This window comes from Pinus tabuliformis, chromosome 1_1 (assembly GCF_031772625.1).
Source record: "Pinus tabuliformis cultivar Carrire ecotype Pingquan chromosome 1_1, CPIR1, whole genome shotgun sequence".
Classification (NCBI taxonomy): domain Eukaryota; kingdom Viridiplantae; phylum Streptophyta; class Pinopsida; order Pinales; family Pinaceae; genus Pinus; species Pinus tabuliformis.
In genome coordinates, this window is record NC_142297.1 from 480,743,895 (window position 1) to 480,750,922 (window position 7,028).

Sequence of the window (7,028 nt, forward strand, 5' to 3'; positions counted from 1 at the left end):
AAATCAGCTGCAGAAGGAGGTCCTTTCAGAGGTTTGGGTCTTAGCTTTTCTCCCAGCAAGAATATCGCAGTGAGTTTAGTAACAGGAGGGTTTTTGTACCATTATTTATATATTTTCCTAACAGTCGTATAAGTTTTTCTCTCTTGAGATATGGCTGCCATAAAATCTAAACATGTTTTCGGTGTATATTCTTGTAGGGAACCTCGGCTACGAGCCCGCAGACTATAGCTGTTGCCGAATGGCGATTGTGACTATCCTGGGCAGAGACACTCTACAAGGGTTTCTACCAGGTATGAGGGTTTTCATTCCTGTTATAAGTTTGGCATTGGTATATGGCTGGGTTCTAAAGATAGAGCTTCAATTTGATAACAAAAGGGTTAATGCCTTTTCCACTATTTAGGTTAATAAGTTTCTGGTGAATACCCTTAAGGGTTTAAGATTTGTATGCTATGAATTCCGCTGTTTATTTCAAGAGTTCTCCACTTCGGGTTTTGTTCTAGAGACTGTTATCATGTACATATTTGTTGAGTTAAGTTTATTCTGTGGAGGGTTTTGCCCCGGTGATAAGAACTATTGAGCCACTTGGCCGGCCTTCAAGGGTCATGAACCATGTGGATTTTGTATTAAGTTTAGGATTTCGACTGTTACTTAAAATTCTGGAATTTCTTTTGGTTTATGTAATTATATTTATATCGTGTCGTTCTACAAATGATCTTTGTGATCCTGGTTGTATACAATCTTAGAATGGTTAGCATACTTGTTGGAACATTATATTTCTGTATAGAATTCGTCTTTGTTCTCCTTGCAAAGTAATTTTCGACTTGCTTGTCCATCTGGTTTGAAGTTGAATTCTGTCGGGTAGACCAAATGAGGGTTTGGCCCAGTCTGGCTCTTTTAGTGAGACTGCCGCCAGGCTTATGGGATTTGTAAGAATGGTTACAAAAACCACTTATGGATCCACTATAAGTCACCTCGACGCCCTGTGGTTCTCCGGTGTTCAACCCGTGGTCGTCTTTCACACTGCATGAGGTTCTTACCTTATTTCCACGCTAATATTTACTTGTGTTCCAACATAATTTAGATTCTCTGTTTGCAGTTTAGTTCTATGCATGAACAATACAAATAAAGGTTCTCGGTTTTTCTGTCAAGATGGTTCTGTTTGTTTTTCTTTTAAGAAGAATATTCGTCTCGCTTTTACATCTTCTGTGTGTTTTCATTTATTCCCTAGATTATTTCAAATTCATAAATGTTTCAGCTATAACCTCATTATGTGCATTTCGGTTATTCGGCTAGGTTATTTTCGAGCTTACAAATGTTTACAGTTATATATAATTTTCAGTTTTGAAATATATATTCCAATTGGTTTTGGAATAGAGGGTTTTCAATTTCCTGAGTCCCAACCAAGTATTCAATTTAACAAAAAATAAACTACTATTATAACAGAAACATTTAAATGAGTACTTCCAATTAATTTATCGCTATTGCTTGTTTCTCGATACTTAATGAGTAAAGAAAAGCGTTTTCTCTATTGTAGGCTTCAGATTCATCACATTACTGGTAATGTTTCTTGCACAGTAAAACCATTCTTTTCCTTTTGTTCTACGCTACAGATTGTCTTTTCCAGGAGTTTCCACTTACCTGGAATGTCGTAGATAGGAAAACTCCCAAAGACTAGGAACACCTCTGTTCTCCCGCTGCTAGTCAACCACCCGTCCTTGAGATTCATCTTTCGGGACCAGAATCTCCCCCCTAGCTCACTTGCAGGACTACAATCCTTAGCAAGTTGCTCGCACTCTGTGCATCGCTATCTGGTCATCACCAGACATAGCCAATCCCCCTTTCTGCCTGTCATAATAGCACAGTTTTTCCCTCCCCCACTTCCTTTTCTTTGGAAGCCTTTTTAATTAGGGGAGGTAGTTAGGGTTGTATTTTCAGCAACTGTCTTTTCCAACTTCCCTTGCCCAGAAGTTACCAATTTAGTTGATACTTAAATCATTTTCTCATTTTCAATAATTCAAAATATTATTCAATTCAAAATAGGTAATAACACTAAATACTCAATTTGTTCTTACTGTGGTAAAATGAAATATTTACATTTTCTTGGGGACATTACATCTCCCCCTCCTAAAATCAAACATCGTCCCGATGTTTTCCAGCCATGAACAGTTCTGGATAAGCTTCTCTCATGAGTTGTTCATCCTCCCAGGTGGCCTCATCTGGCCCAAAGTGCTGCCATTGCACTTTAACCTAGGTGATGGCTCGTTTCCGCAGCGTTACTTCTCTCCGATCGAGTATATTCAACAGCTCGACCAAGATTTCTCCTTCTGGCTCGACCTGTAACACACAATATTTTAAGTCAGTTTTCTTCTTTCTTAGCCACAATCTGATTGGTTTATCAAAGATAATTTCTTACCTGTATGTCCTGCGAGCTGATTACATGCTTAGGGTCATAGACATATTTTTTAATACCAATACATGGAATACGTTGTGGACCCATATATGACTTGGCAGAGCGAGCTGGTATGCCACCAGCCCAACTCTCACTAAGATCTGAAAATTTCCACAAAACCGAGGTGCCAACTTGGTGCTCCCACTCCATTGTAACGTGCTCCTCTTAGCTCGAATTCTCACATACACATGATCACCTACTTGGTATTCCTTAAAATTCCTCTTTCGGTCAACAAAATTATTTTGCCTGTCTTGGGCTGCCTTTAAATTGGACCGTACCTTCTTGACCATTTCTTCCATCTCCTTAAGCATTTCGGGTCCCAACATCAGCCTATCTTCTGGTCCACCCCAGCTTGAGGGTGTGTGGCATTTTCGTCCATACAATACTTCAAACGGGCTCATTTGCAAGGATGTATGATAGCCATTGTTGTATGCAAATTCGACTAGGTGCAAATAATCTTCCCACTTGGTTGGTTGCTGCATTACATATGATCTTAACATATCTTCCACAACCTGGTTCACCCGTTTTGTTTGACCGTCAATCTGAGGATGATAAGCAGTACTGAAATTCAGATGAGTTCCCAATTCCCCAAATGGGGTTCTCCAAAAAATCGATGTAAATTTTACATCTTGGTCAAAAATTATTGTTTTTCGTAACCCGTGCAAGCTAAAAATATTTTGCATAAAGACATGGGCAATCTGCACAGCTCTGTAAGTAGATTGCAATGGTATAGAATGAGTTGATTTTCTTAGTTTGTCCACCACCACTATGATGGAATCATTGTTTCTTTTTTACTTGGATAATCCTGTTATGAAGTCCATGGAGATGGTTTCCCACTTCCACTCCAGGATTGGTAGTGGATGTAATAACCCAACAGGGTGATGGTGTTCTGCTTTAACTTGTTGGCATTCCAGGCAATGGGTTAAGTATTTAGCTACGTCTTTCTTCATCCCTGACCAAAAATACTCCTTCCAGAGTGCAATAATCATTTTCTAATACCCCAGGTGCCCAGCATAATGACTTCTATGAAATTCATCTAAAATCAGGATTTTTAATGTTATTTTGATTGGGCACATACACCTCTTTTTATAATACAGCATGCCATCAACATCCATAGTATATCCTTGCTGATTTTCTTTGTTGGTTAAATTTTGAACTTCCTATCCTATTTGCTGATATATTTCATCCTATTTTGTTTCTTTTTTAATCATTTCATCGAAGGTACTTTGCCCCTCGCTGCAAGAAATCTCATAGAGACATTATATTTTCTTATTTAAAGCATCCACTACCCGGTTCTCCTTTCCTTTTAGATGCTCAATCTCAAAGTCAAAACCACTTAGAAAATCCACCCACCGTGCTTGTCTAGCATTTAAAGTGGGCTAACTAAAATAATTAGTCAAATTGTGATGATCCGTTAATAATAGAAATTTTTTACCCATTAAATAGTGACACCACATCTTTAAGGCGTGAATAACAGTTGTCAACTCCAAATCATAAGCTTAATATTTTTGATCATGTTCTTTTAATTTCCTAGACTCATAGGCGATTACTTTTCCTTCTTGCATCAATACTCCTCCTACCCCTTCCTTACTCGCATATGTAAACACCACATAGTCCTTACCCGGATCAACTATACTTAATATAGGTGCTGTGGTGAGCAAATGTTTGAGTTGTTCAAAACTTTTTTGACATTCTTCAGTCCATTTAAAAGTTTTTCCTTTTTTTTGCAGGGAAGTGATAGGGTAAGCCACTCTTGAGAATCCTTCTATGAACCGCCTGTAATAACCAACTAGCCCCATGAAAGATCTTATGTCCGCCACGTCCTTTGGCATGAGCCATTCCATTATGGTCCTTATCTTTTCGGGATCCATAGTGATCCTGTCTTTAGTGATTATGTGTCCCAAGTACTGTATTTGTTCCTTAAAAAAGTCACACTTACTGTATTTGGCATATAATTGGTGTTCTCAGAGAGTTTGCAATACCAATCTGAGGTGCTCCTTGTGTTCTCCATATTCCGAGAATATATTAGTATATCGTCAATAAAAATTAACACAAACTTGTCTAAATACTGATGAAATATGTTGTTCATTAAGCACACAAACGTTGTGGGGGCATTGGTTAACCCAAAGGGTAACACCATAAACTCATAGGGTCCATATCGCGTTCTAAAAGCAGTCTTGGCTATGTCCTCTTCTTTAATTATGATTTGGTGATACCCTGATCGTAAGTCGACCTTTGAAAATACCGTTGCCCCTTTCACCTGATCAAAAAGTTCATCAATACGGGGTAATGGGTATTTATTCTTAATTATCAACTTATTCAACTGACGATATTCCATACACATACGAAGGGTCTCGTCCTTCTTTTTAACAAATAGCACCAGAGCTCCCCAGGGTGACACACTGGGGCGAATGTAATTTTTGTCCAACAGTTCTTGTAACTACATTTTTAGTTCTGTTAATTCTGGTGTGCTCATTCGATAAGGAGCCTAGGATACTGGGGCTCCCCCTGGCACCAATTCGATAGTGAAGTCTATGTCCCTCTTGGGTGGCAGTCCTCGTATCTCCTCCGGAAACACATCTGCAAAATCTTGTATCACCAGGATACTTTCCAATGTGGCAGTTTTGTCTTTTGAATTGGCGTAATCCACTTGGATGGCATAAATCTGACATCCCTTTCTGATACATTTTGCCAACTGGGAAGCAGTTATTGGCCGAATCTTGGCGTAACCCACTTGGATGGCATAAATCTGACATCCCTTTATGATACATTTTTCCAACTGGGAAGCGGTTATTAGATGAATCCTCATTGGCCTCTTAATACCTTGCATCTCCTGCTTCTCTCCGAGCTCATCCTTATAGAAGATAGTTTTTGTTTTACAGTTTATAATGGACCAGCGTCTTTCCAACCAGTCCATACCTATCAACATGTCATACGAACCAAGGGCAAGTACATTTAGATCTGCATCATTAGCTATCCTGCTATTTTTAAGGGGCAACTATTGACCTTAAGTTATTTTATATGAATGTTTATATTTTAAGTTCATAAATGGATTTATCATTAAAACATAAAATTTTGAAGAAATAATGTTAAGAGAACAATTTTATATATAAATATATATATAGATATAGATATAATAAAGTGGAAAAATATGGGCTCTAAAGAAAAAACCATAATAATATGAAGAAAAATAAATAATATAATATTCTAATAAATTAAAAAAAATGATGATGATATTGATGGTTAATGTCCACTGAGACCAAACTTTGGTCTATCAGACCTAAAGAAACGAATTAATTTTAAGATTTTATTCCTATGCTCAAAAATCTTGGAGAGAAACCTCCCGAGCTCACTATAATTTTGACATCGTAAAAGGCTCGGAAGGTCAGTATTGCAACAAAGATTATGAACTGAGATCTAATGTGGTTGTACCCGGGGCACTATAAGAGGAAGTGATTTTCATCCTCGATGTTCATATTCTCATAGAGATGGCAGATCCTTTCCATCCATGGTGTTTTAGGAACTACCCAACACCTTGTTTCACTATGGAGCTCATGAGAGTTCGTTCTAATCTTGGCCATATTAGTTTTCTTCTTTGAGCTAGTTAAAACAGAGAGATACTTTTGACCTTCTAGGGTGGGGTTGATGAACTCCTCATAATATCTTAATTTTCTTTTAGCTGCTAAATCTTTCTCACACCACATTTTTTCTTTGAACTTAGAAGTAACAATATTTTTAATGTTACTAATGTTTTGCAATGCAACATTTTCGTCGCTCTCCCAATGGTTTAATTAGGCCCTAGTGTCCTTATACCAACCTCGTTTGATCCTTAGGTGGTTTTGGTTGGAATTTAAAATTAGGTTAGGAAGTCTATGGTCTCCTATGTTATTGAGTTTGTGCTTGTACAACAGAAGCCTAGTCATAGCTAGGCTCTGGATAGGGGAAAGACCCACTTCTATAAGGAGAATATGATAGGGTGAATTGCTTTTAATTTTGAGGTTATACTTTATAAAACACTTCTGGATTTGCTCAATCTTTCTCCAAGATTCTCTAGAGATGCTACAACCGGAAACCTCACATCCATACAAGATAACAAGAGTGACTAAAGTTTCAAAGAGGAACTTCTTTCTATCCCACATTACGAGGTTTGCCGTTTTACAATTATTTTCAAGAACAAAATAAGCTTTCCACCCCCCATTAATCCTTTTCTCAATGATAATCATAACTTTTGTTTTGTCAGTGTTAACAGTCATACCCATGGTAGAACAGAAATGCTTAAGAAGTCTAAGTTGCTTATCAAGATCAGATGGGCACCTTGCGAGAATAACAATATCGTCAGCATAGAGAAGAAGGATGATGACTATCCCAGCTAAGATCGTGTCAGCACACCCTGTTTCCTCTAAACAACTTTCTAGCTTGTTGATGTAAATACCAAATAAAGTAGGGGAGAGGGGGCTAAAATGTATAACCATAATATTTTTATTACATTGTTAATATATTATTATTAATGTAATAATAATAATACAAATTAATGTTATTATGAGATTATGAAATAATAATATAAAATACTATGAGATTA